This window comes from Sorex araneus, chromosome 5, assembly GCF_027595985.1.
Source record: "Sorex araneus isolate mSorAra2 chromosome 5, mSorAra2.pri, whole genome shotgun sequence".
NCBI lineage: Eukaryota > Metazoa > Chordata > Mammalia > Eulipotyphla > Soricidae > Sorex > Sorex araneus.
The window spans coordinates 69,675,293-69,701,250 of NC_073306.1; the positions used below are offsets into that span (position 1 = coordinate 69,675,293).

The 25,958-nt window shown below is 37.8% G+C and overlaps 1 protein-coding gene and 1 long non-coding RNA gene across 4 annotated transcripts in view; one reads left to right on the top strand and one right to left on the bottom strand.

The window, feature by feature from the left end:
* The window catches only part of LOC129404842 (uncharacterized), a 198,985-nt gene extending 192,832 nt beyond the window's left edge, over window positions 1–6,153 (bottom strand). For all 3 annotated transcript variants that reach the window (XR_008630184.1, XR_008630183.1, XR_008630182.1), the window contains exon 1: window positions 5,907–6,153. This is a non-coding gene — a long non-coding RNA (uncharacterized LOC129404842). The remainder of the gene's footprint in view (window positions 1–5,906) is intronic.
* The window catches only part of ADGRL2 (adhesion G protein-coupled receptor L2), a 569,912-nt gene that overhangs the window by 1,683 nt on the left and 542,271 nt on the right, over window positions 1–25,958 (top strand). The window lies entirely within an intron of this gene.

Sequence of the window (25,958 nt, forward strand, 5' to 3'; positions counted from 1 at the left end):
GCCACCACTGCAGGGCCCAGGGAAGCTGCGTTCCTGCAGTTAGTTCTTGACCTTGACCTTCAAATACATGTTTACCCGTTAAATTATGTGGTCTTCAAACAGACACATGGCAGAGGTTAAAGAAATTATAATCTCTGATATACTACTGTTCATCAATAAAATATGACACATGTTTATAGACCTATATTTGCCCTTTTCTTTTGTAATATAATTTACTTATTTCACTATCCTGAGCTTTGTGCTTTTCATAGTCAGGAATTATGTATTATTTAACCATGAACCAAGTTATACAACTGGTAGGTATTTACTGAATGAATTAATTATTCTGTAAAATGAGTTTCTCATTTTTTATTGCTAAAATAGACATGGTTATTTTCAGCAAATATGTAAAATAAAGCACTTTCATGGTGTTGGTCTCTGAAGTATAATAAATGTGTTCCTAAATGCAGAAATCATATTTATCATAACCATTTTTGGGTGTAACTTTTACAAAGTTAAGATCACCTAAGTGCCACTTGGGAGGCTGCCCAAAAAGTTAAAATTTATTCAAATCAATGGTTAGAAAATACATGACTCCTATATATGATATGTCTATACACAAAGATACATGCACACACACATATGTATTATATTGGTTTTGGTCACACCCAAAAGTGCTCAAGGGTTACTCCTGGCACTGGGGTTGCTCCCCCAGGAAATGCTCAGGAGACCATATAGGATGCCTGCAATTGAACTGGTGTCAGCCGCATGCAAAGCAAGTGCCTTACCTGCTGTGCTATCTTTCCAGCTACTTATCATTTATATTATCAGGGACTTGTAAAAAGTTTAAAATTATATTTAAGCTTGTCCTTCATAAATTGCCTCCTCTGTAACTCCACTTTCTTTCAAATGCTATTATCTGTTTGTAGTAGATAAGATAATCAGCTTCATTTGAACACTTAATTCTAATTTGCTGTACATTATTGTACATTATCTCATACATATTTAGTATATAAATGATGTGCATTGGAATGAACAAAATAGCATTTTTATTCTTTCAAAATGTATTAGTTGAGTAAACGTTATATGTGTGATAACCTACCAATGCAAGGAAGCAGCAGCAAACACTACACATTCTCTTTATTCCATATGTTAAAGTAACCTCACTAGTTTGCTTTGATTTGACCTGTAATCCTAAGTGATCACACAGAACTAAATATATGCCTTTACATTGTGAATTTGAGAGTTGTCTATGTACCTGTGGCTATGTAAATAGTAAAACCTGTGATTCTATATGAAGTAAGGCAGGTTTACTTTGAATTTAGGTAGAATTTGGTTCCGTATGGAACAGAGCCCAGAAAATGGTGACATTCTAAATGTTTCCCAGGTGATTATTATGCAAGTGGTCCTCAGACCATACTTTAAGAATCACTACATTAAGCGTTAGGATATTTCTCTTTTCATGCCACAGTTTAAGCTAGGTACAACAAGCATCTTTTACTCCCTCTTTATGATTTCCTATAAAACAATATTTCTGTGTGCTGAAGGTCAGGATAGATCTATCTATAACTATCTATGACTATCTACTTGGTATACTAGGGGCTACCATTCTCCCACGGAAATTTTTGCTTATTATTTCATAATTTGAGTTCAGTCACAGTTTTCTTGCTTCTAAGGTTGATGATTCCTTTCAAGAAGCTGTGACACATTGCTCAGTTTACCTTTTACTAATTTAAAAATTTTCATATCCCCAAGCATTGCTGAAGTGGCTGGGTAAACTGGAGCATGACAGCATGACAGAACCTGAACAGCTTTGCATGCTCAGCCCTCTTGTTGAACTTTGAACTGCCAGCCCTTTTAGCTTAGAGTGGCCAGGAGTGGCCCTTCAGTCCCTAGAGCACCTCTTGGGAACCAAAAAAAAAAAAAAAAAAAAAAAAAAAACGAAAGCGGGAGAGAGCAAGAGTTCAGCAGGTAGAGCATGGTAGAGCAGGTAGAGCCTTGCATGGGGCTGACCTGGCTTCCATCTCCAGCACCCATATGGTTTTCCAAGCCTTGTCTGGAGTGATCTCTGACTACAAGGCCAGGAGGAAGTCCTGAGCACTGTGGCTCAAGTCACCCCCCCCCCACACACACACACATGCAGAGTCATTGAGTCATTGTGTGATTTGGTTGGTGACTTATTTTAAGTCAATTGTCCCAAGCTTTTGTCGGAAGTACTGATATTAACTCTGACTGCCACTTCTTAGGTGTGTGTGGTACCATTTAGACTCTTCTTTTCATGACCATTTAACTTCATGGCTTTATTCCCCTTTAAAGATTTTTGTTTGTGGGGCTGGAGCGATAGCACAGCAGGTAGGGTGTTTGCCTTGCATGCGGTCAACACAGGTTCGATTCGATTCCCAGCATCCCATATGGTCCCCAGAGCACCACCAGCAATAATTCCTGAGTGCATGAGCCAGGAGTAACCCCTGTGCAATGCCAGGAGTGACCCAAAAAGAAAAAAAAAAGATTTTTGTTTGTTTGTTTTTAATGTGTTTGTTTGTTTGGGGTGGAGGGCTGGGGGCTGTGTTTCCTAGGCAGTTCTCAAAGGGCCCAGAACCCTCCCCTGCCAAATTGTGTGGCAAGCCTAACAGTTTGCTTCAATTGCTTGTCCACTGCAGTATCCGGAGTCACCAGGATCACCTGAGTGGTGCCTGGGGAACACAGGGTTACACCTGGTGATCCTGGTGGGGGAGTGGGCAGGTGTTAAGGTGTGAGGTGTTATGGTTAGAACTCAGGGCCTCACTCTCGCACAGCAACCCTTGCAGTACTTTGTGTTATCTCCCTGCCTCCTTCTTCCCTCTTTTAGAAACTTATTTTAAGAAACTTACTTGGCAATCATTCATATTAACATGCAATTGTAAAATGTTCAGTTTCCTTGAGTGCTCTAACAACATTCACTTGAGTGCTCCTGCTCAGTAAAAATGAAACTCTATTTGTGAAAACATGGCCAGCAACAGTCCCACAACAAATATGGTGGTTAATCAAAATAGAACAAAACAGAACCAAACTCAAGCAGTAATTGTTTTGAAAGTTTAAACATTTGAAACATGGCTTTAAAATGTATACTTCTACACATACTGTACACTCGGACCTGGAAACAATTAAAATTAAAATTTTTGAGAACCTCCCCCCCACTGTTTCTGTAATGGTGTTTCTGCCATGGTTCAAATTAGAGCTTCTATAAATCTTAGAATTGGGCAAATTGGGAAATAAAAATTTTGTTAAATACCTGTCTGTGTTCAGGCTGAAGTCATAAATTTGGAATGAGTTCCAAATCAAACGCTCTGACTTTTTGAGGTTGATACATTTATACCTGTTTTCCCATTTGTGGCAACTTATCTAAACAGTTCCAAGTTAAAATAGAATGTGTACTTTGATCATTTCTTTTTAAATGAAATCATGATAATTTTGGCCCAATTCCCTACACTAATGTATCCATTTCTCCACATGGCATTCTCTTAGATGCTTCGAATAAATAAACAACTGAATGGCTTTCTCTGCAATTGATGAGGCTGAGAATCCAGAGATTCTATGCACTGGGCCGGTGACTGAGCAGGCAGTGGAACTCAGCTTTTAAAGCAGATAAAAGAGCTTTCTATCAGTTTTATAGCATTAGCATGTTAGGAAGAGCACATTTACTCTTTGGACTAATCCTTTTTCAGAAGCCTTATAAAGAAACCTTTATATTTTCAAATGTTATAATTGTATAATTATAAATGCTATGCAAATTATTTATTTACTTGCCAAATGAAAAATCTGAAAACATCATCAAACTTTGCAAAATGAATAAATAACTCTAGGACACAGTTTTTCAATGATGCATAGAAGTAAATAAAATTGCTTGTGAAGCATAGGCAAAACATATTTTAAAAGATCTTTGTAGGAAAATCCCATGAGGAATGGACTGACACTTGCTTTAAAATGAAAAATGCTATAGTGGGGTGGAAGAAACTCATACAGTAATTTTAATTCATTTAATCTCATTGGATGGGACACCACTAAATTATGTTTCTCATAGTAAAGACATATTATAATGAAGTCGAACTGCCTTCACTGTCTATTTAGAAATATATTATTGGGAAAAAAATTATTCTCATTGTACCAGAAGCAGTTAAGAAATTAGATATAGTGACCACTAGGCAATAGTTGCTGACACTAGGCGTATTATTGTAATGAAAGCTCTTAGTTCTCTTCTTACCTTGTAAATTTTAATTTATAAATGTTAGCATTTCACTCAAACAAGATAGAAAAAAAGTAGATAGAGGATCTACCCATCTACTTTGTCACTCCTCACCAATATCGTTAAAATGAAACAGATTTAATTAGGAAATGCTTCTTTCCTAATTGAAAGATATTAACTTAGGAAAGAAGCTATGTATTTAAAACATTCTACTTTATAAGAATACATAATTTGCATCAACTGTTTGACAGTCCCCCACTAATAGATTCGTGCTTTCATTTAAAAATAATGTTTTTTTTAATTTTTTTTTTTTGCTTTTTTTTTGGGGGGGTCACACCCGGCAGTTCACAGGGGTTACTCCTGGCTCTGCACTCAGGAATTACCCTTGGCAGTGCTCAGGGGACCATATGGGATGCTGGGATTTGAACCCGGGTTGGCCGCATGCAAGGCAAACTCCCTACCCGCTGTGCTATCGCTCCAGCCCCTAAAAATAATGTTTTAAGAAATTAATCTATCATGTATATGCCAAAATTTTACAATATACTATCCATTTATCTAAATATCTATAATTAGACATTTTTAAACCTCAGAGGAATGCACCCTTTTAAAAATACCCAAAAATCTCCAACACATTAAAAGCAAATGGAAATTATCAGAAAAAAATGTTTATTTTCCAGGATTGAAACCAGACACCTTTTTATTGATTTGAGCTCAGCATGATTTTCCATACATTTTCTCAGTTTTTTCAGTGTTCTTTTGATTATGTGATAAAGTGCATTGTTTTGTCCTCCAGTGTTCCAGAGTGATGTTAACACAAGGAGTTTTGATTTGAAAATCTTTAGCTGGCATAATTATACATTCTGTCCAGGACCCCATTGACGGGAAGTAAACTGTTTCTCTCCTTTAGTTGTCGTACTTAGGGGAAAGGCCAGATGGGTCTGGTTGCTAAAACTACATAAGATGCTCTCTTAGGTCCTTGGTGGGAAGTTCAATATTATTGTATCCCTAATAGCAGCTGCTTCTGTTTGAACTCAGGGTTATGAAAGATGAGCTACATTAAATGGTAAATCATTAAATATCAGCTGAGTAAAAGCACTGCGGTGCGTTTCCCTGCTTCAATCACCAGCATCTGTCTTCTCACATGCAAAGAGTTGCTCTTTACAATCATGCAGTGAAACACTGACAGAAGGGCCAAGACTGAAAACCACCCACAAAAACCTCAAATCACATCTTTTGGGTTTCTAGTTGGTGAGCAAATGATCATCAGCAAATATTCAGTGGCGGAACTAAAGCACAACATTGCATTTAACGCAGCTATAAAATATTTAGGAATGCATAATCCCTTTAGAGCCCCATTTTTCCCTGTTATGTGTTTATTCTTCAGAAAAAAAGAGAAACAACTGTTTAAATTATGTCCACCTAATACCTTAGATTTATTGCAAAGCCTACAATTTGCTGGTTTCCTTTTTTATTGATCCTCCTCATACTTATGGGGATGTGAACATCATAACTAGAGATAAAGCTCATACTGATTCAAGACTAAAATTGTATAATAATGGATGCCATAAGGCAAGGCTTCGGGATTGTTACAAAAATTAGACCCTTCTAATCTACTTGAATTAGGCAGCAAAATAATTCCAAATGGCAATTACATTATGATACTCCATGCTATTCAAGGCTTAGATTTATAGCAAGATACACTTACCTCTGCTAGCAGTCACCATAATACAATGATCTTTCTTTATCTTCAAGCCGCATGTGTTTTTATGATGTTGTGCTCTGACATGGGTTTGCCTTATCCAGATAAGTGTCTGAGCTGTCATTCTGATACCATCATGCAGATACTGGACAGAACCAAAGACCTTCTAAACAACATAGTCTTTTCATCTTTTCTGAATATATAGTCCTGAAGTGAAAAAAGAAATGAAGATCTAGGATTCATTTTTAGGCTTCTAATTAGTCATCTCTTTTTGGCATAAGACAGATTTCAGGGTTTGCTGCTTGCAAAATTTGGGGAGAAAATGTAAAATTTAACTGCATAAAATATGTTCTACCAATCACTTTTATGGCATGCTTATTTTGAAAATGTATCTGTCATGTCTTTTCCACACTTGTCTCAGCTGAAAACTTATGACTTTCTATCAATGGTAGAAAAATGATATCTAAAATGTTCTTAGTGTTTCTAGTTATAGACTCATTTTAGTCAACAGATTAAAGGAAGACTTTTTAAATTTTTATTAAAGAAATTACAAAATTATTTATTTTGTTTTACTACACCCTGCAGTATTCACAGCTTTCTCCTGGCTCTGTGCTTATCACTCCTGGCAGTTCTCAGGGAATCATATGAAGTGCTGTGGATTGAACCTGTTCAACTGTATATAAGGCAAATGCCCATCCCACTGTACTCTCACTTCAGTCCCTATAAGATTATTCTATAGCAGTCATAAAACTTTGATGGAAAAAAATGTGTATTAATGCATGACTCTATTTTAAAAATATTTGAAGTTGAGAGTCAGGAGGAAAGTAAAGCAAGCAGGGAGCTTGTCTTGCCTGTGGCTGCACTCGGCTCAATTCTAGTAAACTATATGTTCCCCTGATTTCTGTCAGGAGTGATTCCTGAATACAGAGCGATAATCACTGATCATTGCTTGGTATGGCCCAAAACAAAGCAAAACATAACAAAAATCTGAAGTTTTCAAAAGAAATGTATTTGGGTCATATAGTTAATGCCCTTATTGTGTAATCACTATACTGTCTGTCACTGTCATCCCGATGCTCATCGATTTGCTTGAGCGGGCACCAGTAACATCTCTATTGTGAGACTTGTTGTTACTGTTTTTGGCATATCAAATGTACCACGGGTAGCTTGCCAGGCACTGCCATAAGGGTGCGATACTCTGGGTAGCTTGCCAGGCTCTCCAAGAGGGACGGAGGAATCGAACCTGGGTCAGCCGCATGCAAAGCAAAAACCCTACCCTCTGTGCTATTGCATCACAAAATAAAAATGTGTCATGCTCTCTCTCCATGAGAGTTCAGTGGTTAGGCCACTATCCCTCTCTGAATGGCTGATGATGATGAATAAAAGGAGAATAAAACAGGAGCCAGACTGGTTGGTGATCAGTTGCCATTTATTCCATTCTCCCCACCCGCCTGTTCCAATCTCACTAAGCTCCCATTCCATGCTAGTCTCTCAGCATTCAGTCTTGCAGCCTTGGTCTGGAACCCCACCTCCAAGCTTTGGGGGTAGGCACTATACTTAGGTCAGGTAGCACAATCAACATATGAAAGTCCTTCCTTCTGAGGGAGGCTCTTCTAAGATAAGACAAAGATCTCCTAGAGAGAGCAAAAGGTAATGCCCTGCCACAGAGTCTGGGTGGGGTGGAGGGGACAGGGTGGGGGTGGTGGGAGGGATACTGGGACCATTGGTGGTGAAAATGGGCACTGGTGAAGGGATGGCTACTCGATCATTGTATGAATCATGAAACACAAGCATGAAAATTTGTAAGTCTGTAACTTTATCTCAGGGTGATTCACTAATTAAATAAAATAGAATAAACAAGTTACCTAATCTCTCTAACCATACATTTTTTCTTTGATAAAATACAGGGATTATGACTAAAATTTATATGATGCTTAAATCAGAATTGGGCACTTAATACATGTTCAGTAGAAATAATTAAAAAAAAGACAAAGATCTCCTGCATCCAGGAGATCCACTCAAAGGAAAATATTCAAAGTGAGTTCGCTCCCAAGTTACAAAAGCATTGCATTAGCTATCTTCCTGTGTCTATACAAAATGGACATTGCTTTGAAGTAAACTATGCAAAAGGACATAAGGGAACGAAGGACAAAAGCAATGTTTCACTTACAAATATGAAATTAGAGATTTCTGAGGAATTTGACTTTACAAGTCACAGGTACTGCTTAGGGGAAATGAGTGATTAACAGGTAGAGAAAGCAGAGCACAGAGAAGTTAAAGATGAATACTAGGAAATGGCAGTGCTTTGGGAGCATTATGATAGATATAACTCCAAAAACCTAAGCTCCTTGTGGCAAAGGAGAAAGCACAAACCAATGTTATCCTACACTTGTCTTGTATGTGACATATCCCATTGTTCAATCCTAGGCCCACTTAGTGTCTCCAAACACTACCAGGAGTGATCCCTAAACAGAGAGCCAAAAATAAACCCAGAGTACTGTTGGGTGTGACCCGAACCACCTCAACCACCTCGTGGTTCCCTGAGCACAGTTAGGAACAACCCCAGATCACAGAAACAGGAGTAAGTAGGACATAAGCACCACTGGTTGTGTCGCTCCCCTTCCTCTCCCCCCCGCCCCGCCACACACAGCCCCAGCCTCCCCCCCCCACCAAAAAAAATGATATGGAAGTTCATCTTGTTTGAAGGACCTTAGGTAACATATTAGGTCAGTGACACCATTTTCTCCCAAGTGTAATAGAAATAGTGCAAGATCTAAAATAAAATATGCAAAGCACTTTAATGCTTGGCGATACTTAGTTCTTAAAAATATTATAGATGTTTCAAGCACATATAATGAATCAAAAAACTAAACCATGTAGTTTATTATTACCCTAGATTTTCTACGTTATTACCCCATCCATTTTCAATGCATGTACTTAAAAGACACCTTTTTACAACTACAGCTTCATATTTTGTCTACTGGAAAATTTTTTTGAGACAAACTTGCTAATATATTGACAGAAAACATTGAGCATGTGGTTACCTCTATGGGACACAAAGAGACACAAAGGAAATGTCACCGTCTTGTTTTAGAAGGAATAAATATCTTTGTGAACTGTTGGACATGACTTTGCTAATATTCAAAAGGAAGGAGCAATTTTGACAAAATTAAACTTAACCCTCTGAGACATGGTAAAACCTGTATTGGTTGATTTTAAGGTTTTATATGCTTATACTCATATTCAGGTCACACTAAAGAGATCCAAATATTATTCCTTGACATTGAAAGGTGGATTGAGTCAGCAGGCAGGCGCTTGCGGGGCAGGCATCGTGAAAAACACAGAAGCAGGGTACAGAACCATTGTTCAATGTTGTCTTATCATTGTGTTAAAATATGTATCTTCCAGAGAACCCTATTTTTCACTGGGTAGGTCAGATGCTCTAGAACTCAACTTCTTAAACTGTAGGCCATCAGCTACTATTTTAAGAATGTGTTTTAAGTAAATTTATTTATAACTAAAATCAGTAAATGTCCTATGTGCATATCTATTTTATGTGCCTAGATACCCCAAAGCTTCCAAAACATTCTGAGGCCCAAAAAAAGGTTTCAAGTAGAGAAAGTTTGATAAGTCCTACTATAGAAACATAAAAGGGTTTGTGTAATTGAGTGGCAAAGACAACAGTCAGTCATATGGATTCTGCATCTCGGGTTTGAATACCAAATAATCTAGCATATATATCTACTGTTCAGTGCATTGTTTTGTATCTTTGTTGATCAATTCCCTCTCCGTAATTTATTATATCATAATAGAGCTATGCCCAGATAGGTACTACGTAAATGGTGGCAATTAGAAGCTGAAGTATTTATGTTGGCATGCTATTAGGAATATAAAAAGAAACAAAATGATTCTTAAACCATTTGGGCTAATTTTATCACAATTTATATCATTCATAATCCATGACTTTACTGAAGCCAAGGTTTAGTTCTCTTTCCAGAACACCTGGAACAAGTCTTTAAAATGACTTTACCAAAATGAAAGAACTCACTGATCTTGTCTCTTCTGAACAAAAAATATTTTGGATGCTCCATATATTTAGCCATTCTTATCAATAAAAGTAAGTACATTTTATCAAGATGCTTCCATTTCTCCACATTTTGAGGAGTATAAGAATTTTGTCACTGAATATTTTTAACTGGGTTGCTTGAAAGTAGTTAGTTGCACACCAGAATTGGCGCCCCATGCTGGGGTGTCAAGAGTAGCCCAAAAACGGATGAAGCGTCACCTCACAACTGCCATCTGTTGAGTGTTTTCCCGACAGCTGTATCTCTTGACCATCACAAGTGCAGATAATCACAAGAGGCATGAAGCAAGTGCACAACCATCAGACACGGAGGAAAATTCCATGTTCGCCTGTGAAACAACACTGCTCTTAATTGCACCATAATGATTTTCTAACAGGCACAATGGTATGTAGTGTAGTCTTAGAACTGATTTAAAGCACACAATAAACCACAGCGCAGCTGAAAAACCAATTGAAACTTCTTAGAGCCAAGAAGGTTTCTGTCCAGTGGAATACCTAAGAGCATTTTCACTATCTATTCTGTTCACAATCACTTTTACCAAAAATAACAGCCATTATCATTGTACCAGAGCAGTTTGAAAAACAAATTTTAATTTTATCTTAATTTCAAATACCAATGCAGTGAAGTCTTTGGTTTATCTTTAATCTTCATGATATATAATACTAAAATTAGTTCATCAGTTGAATAGTGGCCCAAATTCTCACTTCCCTGATTTTTTAAAAATAACATTTTCACTCTTACTTACAGTGTATGCTTAATGATAACTTCTATATAGAAGTCTGCCCAATTGATATCAATATTTATCTCTTATCAAGTCTTCTGACCTAACACTTCAGATGTTATTGAAGCAGTTGCATTCACTGATCAGACACGAAAATGTGACTATTTTTGGCTTTTTTGAATGGGGATAATTAATAACAGCACTATAAATGATGATTAACTGAGGATACATTATGAGGCAGTACTTTTCTGGGTATTTCATGACTGAGACTTGAAAGACTCCGATCAAAACGTCACATTGTGCAAAAGTCTAATATTCTGTTTCTGGGAATTCAGTTGTCAGAATATGATGGATTAATCAGCGGAGACTTTCTAAATCTCCCAGCCCCACTGCATTTTGTAGCATAAAAGAAAGAGAAAAAGACAGAGACAGAGACAGAGAGCCACAAAGACAGAATGAAGGGACCTCAAAAGATCCACACTTTCAGATTTTCCACTAAAGTCCTCATTATTATAATAACCAATCTATGTGTCCTGTCCTACATAAATGATACAAACACACATGTAAACACATGTTCACACACATGCATTTCTGTATTTTAACCTGTAGTTTTCATCAGCAGTTGCCTGATTTCACTTGTTTGCATGGGATCTTCTTATTCTCTGTTGCTATTGTTAAGAGTGTGGCAACTAAAGGAGAGAATGACACGGATTTTTAAAAGGGGGAAGCTGGGGTGATAGCACAGGAGTTAGGGTGCCTGCAAGACCTGCCTTTAGGATGGCAGAACCCTGGGCACACCAGAAAGGCCCTGGTGCTGTCCTGTACCACCAGGTCCAAGCGGCACGGCATTTTCGGGTCTAGCACTACACTGGCCTGGCATCCCCATTGGTCAAATATCACCTGGGGTGAGCCTGGATCCCATGAGTGCCATTTGTGAGGTCCAAAGAAAAGTCTGTGCTTTGCATGAAGCGGGGAGGGGGGGGGAATCCTGGGATTTATCCTGGTACTACATGGTCCCAGAGCACAAACCAGAAATAGTCCCCCAGCACCCAACAGAACATAACCCTTGAGTATCAGCAATTGCGCCCCCCACCTGAATAAAATAAAATTTTCATTAAACTTGCTTTAGTTACATTTGGATTCATTTTCTATTTTTCTTTTCTCTTCCACCTGATCTTTTCTCTTCCACAGCTGATCCAAATTCAGTCCCTGGGTAGCACTGAAAGCAACTCGGAGCTTAGGGTTGGGAGTAGCTGCAGGGTGTGGCACAGGAAAATCTAGACAAACCCAAACCAGCAACTAAATGACTGTACTTTCTTGTAATATACCTTAATCTGTTTGAAGAGGGACTCTTCAATGTCTTCTTTAAAGTACTGGTTTTATGAAACAGTCTATTCTTTGCAAATGCAATTTTCTTGTCTATCATAAAATGAGGTTGGACTGGAGCGATAGCACAGGAGATAGGGCATTTGCCTTGCACGCAGCCGACCCAGGTTCGATTCCTCCATCCCTCTCAGAGAGCCTGACAAGCTACTGAGTGTATGCTGCCCGCACAGCAGAGCCTGGCAAGCTACCCGTGGTGTATTTTATATGCCAAAACCAGTAACAAGTCTCACAACGGAGACAATACTGGTGCCCGCTCAAACAAATTGATGAACAACGGAACAGCAGTGCTACAGTACTTCATTATAAAATGACAAATATCAGGACTATGAAATCATGCACGTAGATAAATGGACCAGATATATCATTGGAGGGGGGTGTTTGGCAATATTTTTCATCTACTTTAAATATATAACCATGCAGTAAAATAACTTAAAGCCAAAGGAAGAAAGTAGAGAGGCCTGGGAATGGAGAGGAAAGGGCAGTGTGGAAGAAGCCGGTGTGGGGACATGGGGTCTAGGAAGAGGGGCTTTAAACAGTGCGGTTAGAGAGCCCTGCCACTTGTAGTTAGACTGAAGTGGAGAGCTTTGCCAAAGTCCCAGGGAATAGATTTCCAGTCAGAGGGATGGCTGGCACAAAGGCAACAAGGTGGGAAGCAGTTGGCGTGTTTCAGGAACTATTTCTGAAGGCCCTGTGACACATTGGTTGGAGTTGCCAACTCTTTATTCCTGAAAAGGCCGTCAAGTACTCTGAGACTATGGCTTTCCTCCTTTCTCCCTCCCTCCCTCTAGCCAACAAGCCCTTTCTTTTAAGAAATGATGTAGAATTCCATGTTAGTCAGGTGGTGTGTTTGTGTGTTTGTCTCTGTGCGTGTGTATGCGCTCATGGTGTTTTATATAATAGCCTTACTTGGCAATGTAAAATGTTGGCAACCTTATGTTGTAATCTTTTTTTCCCCCAAAAAAACTAATTCACGAAATACAAAACTCTGTTAAGCTCTGGCTTAAGACATGTGCTGAAAGTGCCAAATGCCCCTTGCTGTCCAGGAAAACTCCATCTTAACCCACTCCTAAGTATTTGTTTGTCTTGTGTTGCTAGTTGCTAATTCTGGTGCTTTTTTTTTTTTTTTTTGCTTTTCCAGGTTAATTCTGAAAGGAAAAAAAAAAACTCACTATGCTCCAGGAAGTCACATTTTATCTATTGGGTTTATTTTATTTTAACATGGAAAAAGTGATAGTAAAATATATCCCTATTCTTTCATAAAACAGCATGTCAGCAGAACAGGTATGGGAAATAGGGCCCTCTCAAGATCTTTTATAGTCTGACATCAAAATTAAATTGGGATGTTGAGAACATCTGGGTCTCCCCCTCTCTGTCTGCCCCCCAGGGTTTCCGAGGGATATCTGTGCTTGTTTTATGTTTAGTTTGGGAGATATGGTCAGGTATTTGGATTCTCTCTCTCTTTCTCTCCCTCTTTCTCACTCTTCTCCCCCCCACCTTTCTCTTTAAGGGAAAAAGAGAAAACCAGATATTTTCAAGGGAATTGACTAGTAGTGGCCAGTATAACAAAGAAACCCCACTAAGCCTAACCACAACCTGACAGAATGAAAAGTGATTCCAGAGCTGCCACTCACCACAAATCCCCATGAAGCATGCCAGGAAACCAGCTGAAAGCAGTAAAGAGGCTGCTCCTCTAGGGCCACAATGTGGCCCCCTGAGAATCTTCTGGTCCCATTCAAATTCAAAGTTGCAGACTGGGGGAGGGGTGGAAACTGGAGACAGAATTAGCTGCCCTGTGATCACTTTCAGGGTTATGATGGAACTGATTTAAAATGCAAAACCACATTCCATGGCAAACACAGAGGCAAGCTAGAAGCCAAGAGGAAATAGGATTTCATTTGGCGATTTTCAATTTTAGGATTGAAATGGGGGTGGAAAGAACAATGCTATTTATTTTTCTAGAACTCAGATTGCCTGTTCTTTTTCTTTTCTTTTCTTTTCTTTCTTTCTTTTTTTTTTTTTTTGCTCTTGGATAAGTGAACGTGGGCTGATATATTACTTCTTTGGGCTTAGATGCTAATAAGGCATACTTCCCACAGAATCTGACAGAAAGGATGAATACCTTGCCCTGCTAATGGTTAATTTGTAGTGGCATGTGTATTTTGTGAATGTTCATGAAGTTTTCTAATTCATCAGCACACAATCAGGCTTTTTTTCTCCCTTTAACCAGAATGCAACGTTGCGAGGGCAAAAGGGTGCAGAGTGTTGTTTTATTCCTCCGCTAGTGTATTTACTACCCAAAAGTTATTGCTAATTTTTTTTTCTACCTCGGGAACAAAATTGTTCTTGAGCAAATCATGTAGGACTGACCACACTTTAAAATGTTTATTACTGTTGAATCTGTCACAGATTGCATCAAGCCACAGAGATGCTAATCTATCTTATGTATTTGAAACTCCTCTGGGAAACATATATTTGGGCTTACTGCTGAGTGAACATGACTGCTAGGATTATAGCGACCATACACTGTGAAGAAAGGCAGCATCGCTTTTCTGACTGGAAAGTAAACAATAGGGCGATTGTCAGCTTACACAGTGGGGCCAACAGCCCTACTGCTGGGGCGCTGTATGTAAAAACCACCATCAGCAAGCAGTCTTGATGTTTTCCTCTTGGATTTGGATGTTGTCAAGGATTCAGATGAGCCACCCCAGTGAGTTCGCAGGAAACAAAACAGGATATTCTTGTTTAAGGGCTGCTTTCTGTAATTATGTTGATTTTTTTATGCAACACTTGAACTTTTAAAAACTCAAGGATGCATAAGAAGTACTCCACAGGAGAATAAATGATTGGGATTTTTGTCTTAAGTGAAATGTGATCGTGTGTGCTTAATGACATTAACTTGTTTGTACTTGTGAGTGGGACTAGGGCTGAAGAATACTTACACCATGCCTGTTTTCTCTCCTCACCTCATACCCGCCCCCCCTCCCCGCCCACCAGCCCTTATTTTCAAATAGGAGGTCAAGTTGTCTTTGGAACATCATATTTCCTGCTTGGAAAATGCGCTGGATTGTATAAGAGTCTGACAGGAAAGTTTCCAGAGTACCAGGAGTTTCCCCTGGAAGCTCCTCTGGGGGTGGGAACTGTAGCATCTGTAGCATTCTTTCCTTCTTTTCCTTTGAGCTTACACTAGCAGTTCTATTGTTGTGTATACAAAATCTTCAGAATGGAAAGAGCTAAACTAAACTGTAACTGCCCTAAGGAAAAAACGTCTTTGGAAATTTGTACCTTGGACTTGCTTGACACATTGTCCTTTTATCTGTCCTTCCTCAAGGAGGACAGAACATCTGGCTGTGTGACTCATGGGTTAATGCTATCATGCTACAGGCATCCGGTTACTCCTTTCCCGCCCAATTATCAGTTCGGTGAATTAGACAAGGGATACACCATATTTGTATGCCAAGAAATTTGATTTTGTGACAATTATTTGCCCTTTAATTTAACAAAATTACCTCATGCTCCTTTTCTTTAATCAAAATGTCGTGCCATTTCCTATTTGACTTGAATAATTCTCATAATTTCACAGCACAATGAAAGGATTATAGATTAGCACAGGTCAATCTTCTGCATACCCTCTTTATTTTCTTAAGATTCCTATCATTCGAAGGTCAAAGACAACATAATACTCCCGGATCAAGGACATCACAAGGTCCCTTTGCAAAAGCACACCAGCTGAGCAATCATATTTCAATGGCAATGTGCCCTGAGTTTTAACCACTGTGATTCAAAGGAAAAAATGACATGTAAGCCGGTTGGCAACTGCCAAATCTAGTCAGAGAAGCCCTGAGAATACTGAGTTCAATCTAGGAAGAATAATCTATAGCCCTGTTCTTCAAAGGATGGACCACGGCCCTGTACTTGTCTGTAGATATTTCCTGGCACTCCGCCAAACCCTCTTCCCTCCCCAAATCATGTGGTGGCTAAAACCAGTCCACAGGTGTTAAAAAGTCAAAAAATTCTGTTCTCATAAAGTTAAATCTAAAATGGTATGTGGGGATTGGCTTACCAGAGTTTGAATATGGATCCTGCTACTTGGTGGGCAAATAATCTTTCTTTCATTTGGTATGTTCTTCTATAAAAGGAACTTCTGTAGATGTTCCAGTGATTCAGAACTGACTAACAAAATACCATACTATTTAGTGATTTGAGAACAATTGTTAATTTTTATCTTTCACTTTTCTGTAAACTGATGAGGCAATATTGTTGGTCCTCAGACTTTGTCATTCTTGAAAAAAAAATCAAAGAACAATGGGTATTAGAGTCATTTAAAGATCAAGGATAATCTCTGCTCCCCCCAAAAAAAAATGCTCAGATAGTTTTTTTCCCTCAAGATGTCCAGAGGATTCTTTTGCCAGAAGGTGTAATTTTGAGATAGAGAGTTAAGGTCAATAGAGGTTCTATAGAGGGAAACTGTCACTACTATCTTTTAAACTAAGGTAACTATTAATTCATTTTTTAAATAAATAAATAGGAAATTTCCAGGCCAGGGAGATGGCTCAAGGGCATATTTTACATGTCACAGCCTCAAGTTCAATCCTATGTACCACGTGGTTGTCTAAAATGAGAGTAGCCCAGATTACAACTAGTATTTTTTTTAAAAAAAAATCATTTGGGGCTGGAGAGATAATAGAAAGGGCAGGGCTCTTGTTTTGCACACAGTTGGCCCTGGTCTAATACCTAGTACCATATACGGACCCTTCTGTCTAAGTACTGCCAGGAATGATGCCTGAGTGTGGAGTAGCCCTGAGCACCACTGGGTGTGGCCCCAAACCAAAATAAAAACAGGATATTATTCATATTCATTGTCATCTCAGGAAATAATCTTGAAGCAGAGAAAACTACATTATAAGAGATCAGATGTCAATGTTACTGCATCTGATCATACCATATAAGTTACAAGTCTTCATCACACGATGCTTTGTTTTCTCTCACTTCTATTGCAAGACCTATCTCATTCCCCAACTTGAAATAAAAATCCTCAGTTTGTTCTCTCTAATCTAGAGTTTACATCCATGTAAATTCTTCTTGAGTATATTATTGATAGTGCTTTTTTTCCTTCTACTCTATGTAAATTTGCTAACTTATTAAAATCAAGAAGAACCCAAAAAGGTTGGACAGATATTAGGGTGGACAGAGATATTAGGATGCTTGCCTTGCATGTGGCAAAACCTGGGTTTGAGCCTCAGTTGCCTATATTGTCCCAAGCCCTACCAAGAGTGATCCTTGAACAGAGAGAACCACAAGAAAGCCCTGAACACTGTCTAGTGTGGCTCAAAAACACAACAAAAGGTAGGAACCAAAAGGGGTAGGAAAAGAATCTCCTGTACTCCTACAAAGTCTTGAGGTAACTTGCCATCTAAATGGGTTGTTCATTTGCTTAGGCTGAAAGTTCATGTGAGACTCAATTTACACTTGACCTCTCAATATGGCTTTCTTATAATATGGAAGTCTTTGTTTTTGTGGCAAGAGAGAGCACCAAGAGAACAGGGCAGAGGCTGGCAGTTGATAAAGATTAGGCCAGACCTGCTCCATTGTCTCTCGTACATCACTCTGTCAAGCAAATCATCAAGATTCAAAGGGAGAGGGATTTTTCTTTGGCTCTCAATTCGTATAGTTCATAATTCACTGCCATCTGCAATCCATCAAACATACAATATCAATTAAATAGTGTATTGTGAGAATTAAACAAATTAAGCACTGTAATATTCTTAGTTGTTTTCTAGAACTTGTAGCTTATTTTGAATACATGTAGTTACTGTTACTTTCTAGGCTCATACTCTATCTTATTCTTCTTCATTATACTTATCACTATTTTATTGTTCATTCCTTTTTAATTATTTAGGCATTTGTTTCTTTTTTATCCCTTCAATCCAAACATATACTTCACACCATAAGTAATTCATTTGTCCCCCAGAGCCAAGAAAAGTACATAAAGTGACCACTACAAATATTTTTTTGAATGGATGATTGAATACATCCCTAGTAAATATGAAACTAGAATAAACAGATCTTCTAGAATGTTGCATGTGGAAAATGGGAAAGTTATTTTGTTTGGAGGAGAACCATAAGTAGAGAAATTGACATTATTTATGTAAATGTTTTAAAATTAGGATCAGGCTAGAGAGACGGTACAGCAGATAAGAAGCTTGTCTTGCATAAGGCCCTCCCCTTCCCACCCCAGTTCTGTCACCAGTGCCACATATAGCTCCCTGAGGACTGTTGGGAGTGATCCCCAAACATAGAGCCGGTGGCAAGCCCTTAGGGTAGCCAGATGTGCCCCTCCAAAAAAAATCTTAATAAAAATAACATTAATATTATCTATCGTATTGAGCAAATTTCATGTGATACTCACCTAGGAAGCACAAACTATATGAACAAGATCTATTACTCTGCTTTCAGTATAGCTAACCATAGGTGGTACAATTAAAAACTGCATTTTGTAACCTATAGACCTTGGAATCTTTAAGCTCCTGACTTCTATTTTCTTTCTGTCTGACCTGAGAAGGATTTCTTAACTTCTCTGAGCTATAAAATCTGTCAAATCAGACAACATGACATACCTCTTGGAATTCCTGTGAGAATTAAATGCAGCTGACAAAGGGATTCAACAAAAGTACTGAACACAATTGACAAAAATGTACCAATCTCCAAAAATAGTAATAATAAGGAAACTTTATTGATGTGAATTTTATACTTTGTACTTCAAATGGTGGCTTTTCAATTTTTATTTTTCAAAAACTTCTCTCGTGCTTCTGAACACACTAAAATATTGCAATAATATTAAGTTCACTTGTTACTAACTCAACATTCAATCTATTGAATTCTTTAACTCAAAAGTTGCCCTTTCTCCTCCAATAGTATTTCACATAGGAATCGAAAGAGAATTTTGAATAAATCTTAAGTCATGTTAAAAATAAATGCTTACATTTATCAGAAGACATTGTGACATCAAAGGAAATAAACATCATGTCCAAAAAATGACTTCCTAGAATTCAAGGGGAATTCCCCCAGTCTCAACCCCCTCACTAAGGATGTCCAAAAGTAAATTACTTAATCAACAGATGGTGATTGTTGAGAGTTGGACCAATTTAAATCATTCCAAACTTTGGGAATTTTGAAAGGGAAATCACCTCTCTTTGTTTTTTAGAGTTTAGTACTTAAAATAAATTCCTTAGCCAAATGAAATGTTAAATACAAAACTATTTCCTCAAAGCAACCTATATATAATTAATTCAAAATAAGCAATGTATAGGTATTCACATTTATATATAAACTCATAGTAAGGAGCTAAAGAGATAGTACAGCAGGGAAGGTGCTTGCTTTGCATGCAGTCAACCTGAATTTGATCCCCAGCACCACATATGGGTACCGTGAACCATTCCAGGAGTGATTATTGAGCAAGGAGGCAAGAGTAATCCCTGAGTATAGCCAGGGACTCTCTAAGAAGGAAAGCAAAAAACAAAACTTAAAGTGTATCGGACAAAAGCTTTCCAAGCTTTTTTGTCTTCAAAAAGTTGTCAAATCGGGGCTGGAGCAATAGCACAGTGGGTAGGGCATTTGCATTGCACACAGCTGACCCGGGTTTGATTCCTACCATCCCATATGGTCCCCCAAGCACTGTCAGGAGTAATTCCTGAATGCAGAGCCAGGAGTAACCCCTGAGCATCGCCAGGTGTGACCCAAAAAGAAAAAAAAAAAGTTGTCAAATATATCTTACATTGAATGACTGTTCTAGAACATATGGAAGATAGACGTTTAGTTAAAAGGATGATGTGTGAACAATCGCTTTTCTTCAATAGAAAAAATCTTTTAAAGATTTTTGTGATATTGTGATATTGCTAATCTCATGATATTGCTAGTAGATAGACAGTACTGCAAATACTCTGTTCTCCAAGTAACAAAACACAAATATGGGTACGTAGTAGGCAAAAAACTAGGAACAGTGAAGGAGAATATACTTGCTGATGTAACAGAATAAGTGTAAAAATCGATCTAGATTGATTTTGTCTGGCCTGGGATAGACTGGGAGGAGGTAGAATACAAAATACAGGACTTACTAACACGTTTATCCAGTGACAACATTAAAAAATATATATTTACAATACGTGACAAATAATGGGTCATTAGTAAATATTAGTCTTTTCCTTTCTTTTGAACTGCTGATTTCTTTGCCTTTTTGTCCATTAACATGTCTGAGCTTTGTAAGTATAAGTATAGCCCTGTGTGCCTAGATGACCTTATGGCTCTTTGTTCTCAAATATATTAACCTAGCCTGGTTAAGCATTAACCAAAGACCGGTCATTGGCTCACCAAGGACTACTATGGGGAAAGTAGAAGCTGGTTAAATGAAAAAAAAAAAAAAGATCAAAATTTTCTGAAAATTTCTAACATTTCATATTTAGTTTCTTCGTTCTTCATATATGAAGAAGATAAGCATGCCCAAGAATATGTGATCAGTGAACCCCACTTAACATGAAGGGCAAACCTGTTTTTCTTTGAAAGGATCTAATATAGGATGAAATTATATAAACATCGTATACACAGATACTGACATTGATACCATAGACATTTTTACCATACAGATGTGTTTATTAAGTCATTTTTTTATTCACCTTAGCCCTTCCAGAAGATGTGTATAACTCCATTTCTTAAAACTAAATCAAATGTAAGAACTATACACAAAAGGCTTTCATAAACATTTCCCTATCTTTTCCGTATATATAGTAATGATAACTAGCATCTATGGTTGGATTATAATTTGTCCAGTTGATCCAACCAAGACAAAAAGACTAAAGCTCATCAGGGGAATTTCAGTATCCCGGTTATAATTAAACTTCATGAAGAAAAAGTATGTTCCCTTACTTAGAAAGATTCATTGCAAGGGTTATAAACAGATGAGACATGGGTGTTACAGTCTCCTGAATTACAAATGTATAAAAAGAGAACCAATTCCCCTATACTGGTTTTTTTTTTTAAAAAAAAAAAAAAAGGAACTCTTCTTTTTTACACTAGGAAAACAACAACTGGTTTAGTCTCATAAATTTACATATTCTAAGTAGTGTCAGTATTCAGGCAGATTAGATTAACAGGCTTTGTGTTGTCCAATGGGGGGAAAAAAAGGAAACTATATCCAAAATCATCTGGTTAATTGGAGGAGGTGGAGAGATGAAGTTGTTCCCATTAAGTTCTTTTGGAACAGTTGCAAGATCCACAAAATCTGTTTTTAGCTCAGTCATTCATCCTGTTGGATGTGTGATGTGTTTTCAGTTTAATGATAATTGCCCTTTCCATTTCTTTGATAATTGCCCTCTCTATTATCATTTATGGAGATTCAAATTATAAATCAAGAAAAGACAGCCAGAAAAATATTATGATTGTCCCTTCTGAGGCCACAGAAACTCAAGTTACACTGCCAAAGTATCAGAGCTTAGCTATTTTCATTTGCATGTTTCTGAACATTTTATTTTAGGGTCCAATGGTTTTCCTAAAGAGAAGATTACATGACAATAATAGGACTGAATGATAATAGATCAGGAGAATATAAGCTTAGTTTCAATTCAACAGTTACAAATTTGTATTTGAGGTTTCCGAATTGATAGTAAATCAGGTAGGCTGCTTGCCATGAATGTGGCCGACTGGGGTTAGATCTCCAGCAACCCGTATGGTTCCCCGAACCCACCACAAAGATCCCTGAGCACAGAGCCAGGTATGGCCCAAAAACCAAATAAATAAATTTATATTTCACTTTTTTTTTTTTGAGGGACTAGGCATGCACACCCAACAATGCTCAGGAGTTACTCCTAGAACTGCAGTAAGAATCATTCTGGCCACTGCTCAGGGCACCAGAGCAGATGCTAGAAAATAGAATTTGCTCAGCTGTATGCAAGGCAAGTGCCCTACCCACAGTACTCTCGCTTTGAGCCCTAAATCTGTACTTGAGGAAAAAAAAAAAACAAGAGTCATCTCCTGAGCAAAGATGAAGAGTCAGTCAGAAATGTTTGTGACTGTCACCAGGTCTCTCGTTGGGAAACTCTGCATAGTCCTGCCTCTGATACAAAATGGGGCCAGGGAGACAATACAGGAGTTAAGGTGCTTGACTTCTGTCCCACTGAACCCTGCTCAAATCTCTGAACATCTCCTGAGCACCACCAAAAGGCATGCCTGAGTGCAGAACCAGGGTTTGCTCTGAGCACCTCTAGGTGTGGCTCCAAAACCCACAAACAAGAAAGCAACCCAAAAAACACAAACAAAAAAATACCAAAACAACAAAAGGCTGGGGAGAGAGCTCAAAAGGCTAAAGGATGCTTTGTATGCAGGAGGGCCCTGGTCCTTCTGGAACCTTATCGTCCCCTGTCCCCTGAGCTCTCTGGGAGTAGCACCTGAGTACCACTGGATATGGTCAAACCATCTTTTTTAAAAGTCATACTCAACACATAAAAATAAAAGTCATTGCCCTCACTGAATCTGACCAATGATCAACACAAAGAGGTGTGTGCAAATGATTGAGATGAGGTTTTGTCTAAGATTATCAGACCCATCTCTGAAAAACAAAACAAAACAAAACAAAACAAAAATGCTTGAAAATAAAAATACACCCATGAAACAGTTCTTTGTGATATAGTGGTTACTGGTGGCAGCCTCTACCTGCTCAAGAGATCTTATTTTCACATTTTCAGGAATCAGACAAGCTGTTAGTTTCCCCGGGAGCCCCTATTAAAAATTAATTGCATAAATTTTTAATTAAATACATTATATTAAAAACAAACAATAGATTAATAAATACAGAGAACTCACCATGTCCTAATTATTATAGCACATTGAATTATTTTTCATGTTCTTGGGAGTATTTTCATCTATCATATCTGAATATAAGAAACACTATAGAACATAGAATAGTTCTTTTCAGCCTTGGATCTTTTGTGTAAATGGTCTGAAACCTTCAGTGGTATTTATTTCACTGATATAAAAATATGTTACAATAAATGCCTTTCCCTCTAGAACTGTTTGTTAAACAATTTTCAGTTTAGCCCTGGACAAAAATACAGTTTTCTGAAAGGTACAACCATTGAGCTAGGATGGCCTGGATTTCCTATTGGGTCAATCAATTAACAGTCATATGACCTCGTACATGTAAAATATTATCTCTGACCCACTCTATTGCTTAATTCCCTTCAATATCTCTATTACTCTTAGACTAAAGAGTCAGACCCACAGGTTCTTTTCTTCTTTGATTTCTTTATGCCTTAAGTACTCCTCATTCTGCCTACCAATGGGTACTCAAATATGAAGTGCTCCTTTTTTCCCCTTGTCCTGTAAACTCTTGTCTACAATAGACTTATGGACATGATATTCAAACTCTTGTCCTTTTAAATATCACTTTCTTAAAATAGAAAACCAATTCTCATCATCTCCCAAGAATGTGTTAGACCCTCTTCTTTTTTTTTTGGGGGGGGGGCCATATCCAGTGATGGTCAGGGCTTATTCCTGACTGTGCACTCAGGAATCATTCCTGGTCATCACAGGGAACTATATGGGATGCTTGGGATCAAACTTATGTCTGCTGTATGCAAGGCAAGTGCCCTACCCACTGTACTACCACTCTGACCCCGAGAACTTCTTAATATAGAATGCCATATAATATTCCTTCACAGCACTCATTATTAGATAATGATTTTTCATGTAGTTATTTAAACTTCCTCTTCAGGATCTTCATTCACTACATATGGGAATGTCAACTGGTCCAACCATTTTAGAAAACAATAAAAATACTCCTCAAAAAACAAATAATTGAGCTTTAAATGACCCCACAACTCCACTTATGGCATCTATCACCAGGGTATAAAAACACTACTCAGAAAAAATCATTCTACCTCAAAACCACCACAGCATTTCATGACAGGGGCTATGAAGCAACTCTTTAGGTTTGGATCTCAACTCTACTACCACTATAGAACCATGTGACTTCAGCAACCTTGCTTTACCTCCATTAATTCATAGAGTACAGTTAATAATAAAATCTGCTCCCTATGTTTGTTGCAAAGTGAAGTAAGTCACATAGGAATCAGTATTTGATTGTTTAATACAATTTCTACTGCCTTAAGTTTGTGCTTTTCTTTTATATCATGTCCCAGAATCATCTTCATGGAGATTCTCATCCTCTCTTATCCTTAATTATTATAAACAAGTCGGTAGTTTAAACCATCTCCCCCATTTAAAGGACACCCAATTAATCTATACAATAATATAATTCATATCTAATTTATAATTTCTTCTATAATTAATAATCTTACAGTTCTGGGTACTTACTTTCATCTCCATGAAATTTTTTGGCACATCAAACACAAAGTACCACCCCTGAGCTCATCATTGTCCCACTAAACTGGTTGATTCTTTTGACATCTGTATTTCTGTTAATAGCGTCCTACTTTCTTCTGTGAGGCTCAAAGTTCCTAATTTATCTGTGTCTCATCCCTCTCCTATACTGCTCATCTCAGCAGTTGCCAATTCCTATTGATTGTCTCTGAAATACCTCTTCCATCGTTTTCTTCCTTTTAATTCCCACTGCTCCCACCTAGTCTAGGTTCTCATTAATCTCTTTCTTGTCTGGACTGTAACAATAGTCTACCATCCAATCTTCATTGTTTTAGACTCAGCTTAACATAACAAGACACGTTCTTTGAAAATTAGATACTCATAGTACAACTCACACTTGCACTCTTGCTCTTGTTCTCTAATTGTTTGACATCTGATGTCATGGTCCTCTTTACTCCACAATAGAAGAGACCTTGACCAACTAGTTCACCTCTATGTACTAAGCACTTAATATTGCTAAATGGGATCATTCACTATTAAGTTTGATATTATCATCATTAAGTATTATAGTGTTAATGAACTGTATATTACTAAGATTGTACAATCACATTTAAAATATTACTAAAGGTTTTTGTAAGGTTAATTAATGAATAAATCTGTTTTCTGTCCCTGCTCTGATCTATAGTACACATACTTTATCTATTTAAATTGAATTTCTAGATAATTCACTCCTGTGCTCAAACATCATCAGCTCTTCCTAATTGATTGCCCACTGTCTAAATTTCTAGTATGAAAGTCGCCCTTACTCACATTTATGAAAACTCTATTTTGCTCAAAATGTTCAGAGTAATATTCATTGTCATTTCAAAAGTTTTCTCTTACAATACCTCTCTATATATAAGTCAATGGAGAAGCAGAAAGATTAATCTTTTTGTGTTGATTACACTTGCCTCTAAAATGGAAGACAGCATGAGGTAGAAGTTTACCATGATTGTATATTTTGAGAACACTAGCCAGGAACAAAGAGTATCCTTAATTTTATTTGAACTCATTTTTTTCACCTTTTCTCAATGGGGCATCATTGGATTCACTTTTTTAACCAATTGTCCCTCCTTAATTCTTCATCTATTTCCATTTTAAATTACATTGTCTTTATGTCTCAGTATATATTCACAATTGTACTTTATTCATCTGCATCTTGATAAAAAATTGTGCTTTTCTGTATTACCTGGCAGCTCTGCTGTGTATGGCCCCCACGCCACACCTTATGCTGCAAGCAATTTCTGACTGCACTACAGTCACTCACACTACATGTGAGCCCACAACTAATGAGACATGACCCCCAGGGAGCACCACACCTAAAAGACGTGTGTGCATCAAGGCCAGAAAGTACAACCCCTGGCTGAGTATTGGCAGAGCACCACAGCAACCCCTGAAAACATCTGTACATCAACTCACAACTAAAGGAAAATAATTGCCAGCCAGCATGGCAGAAAATTG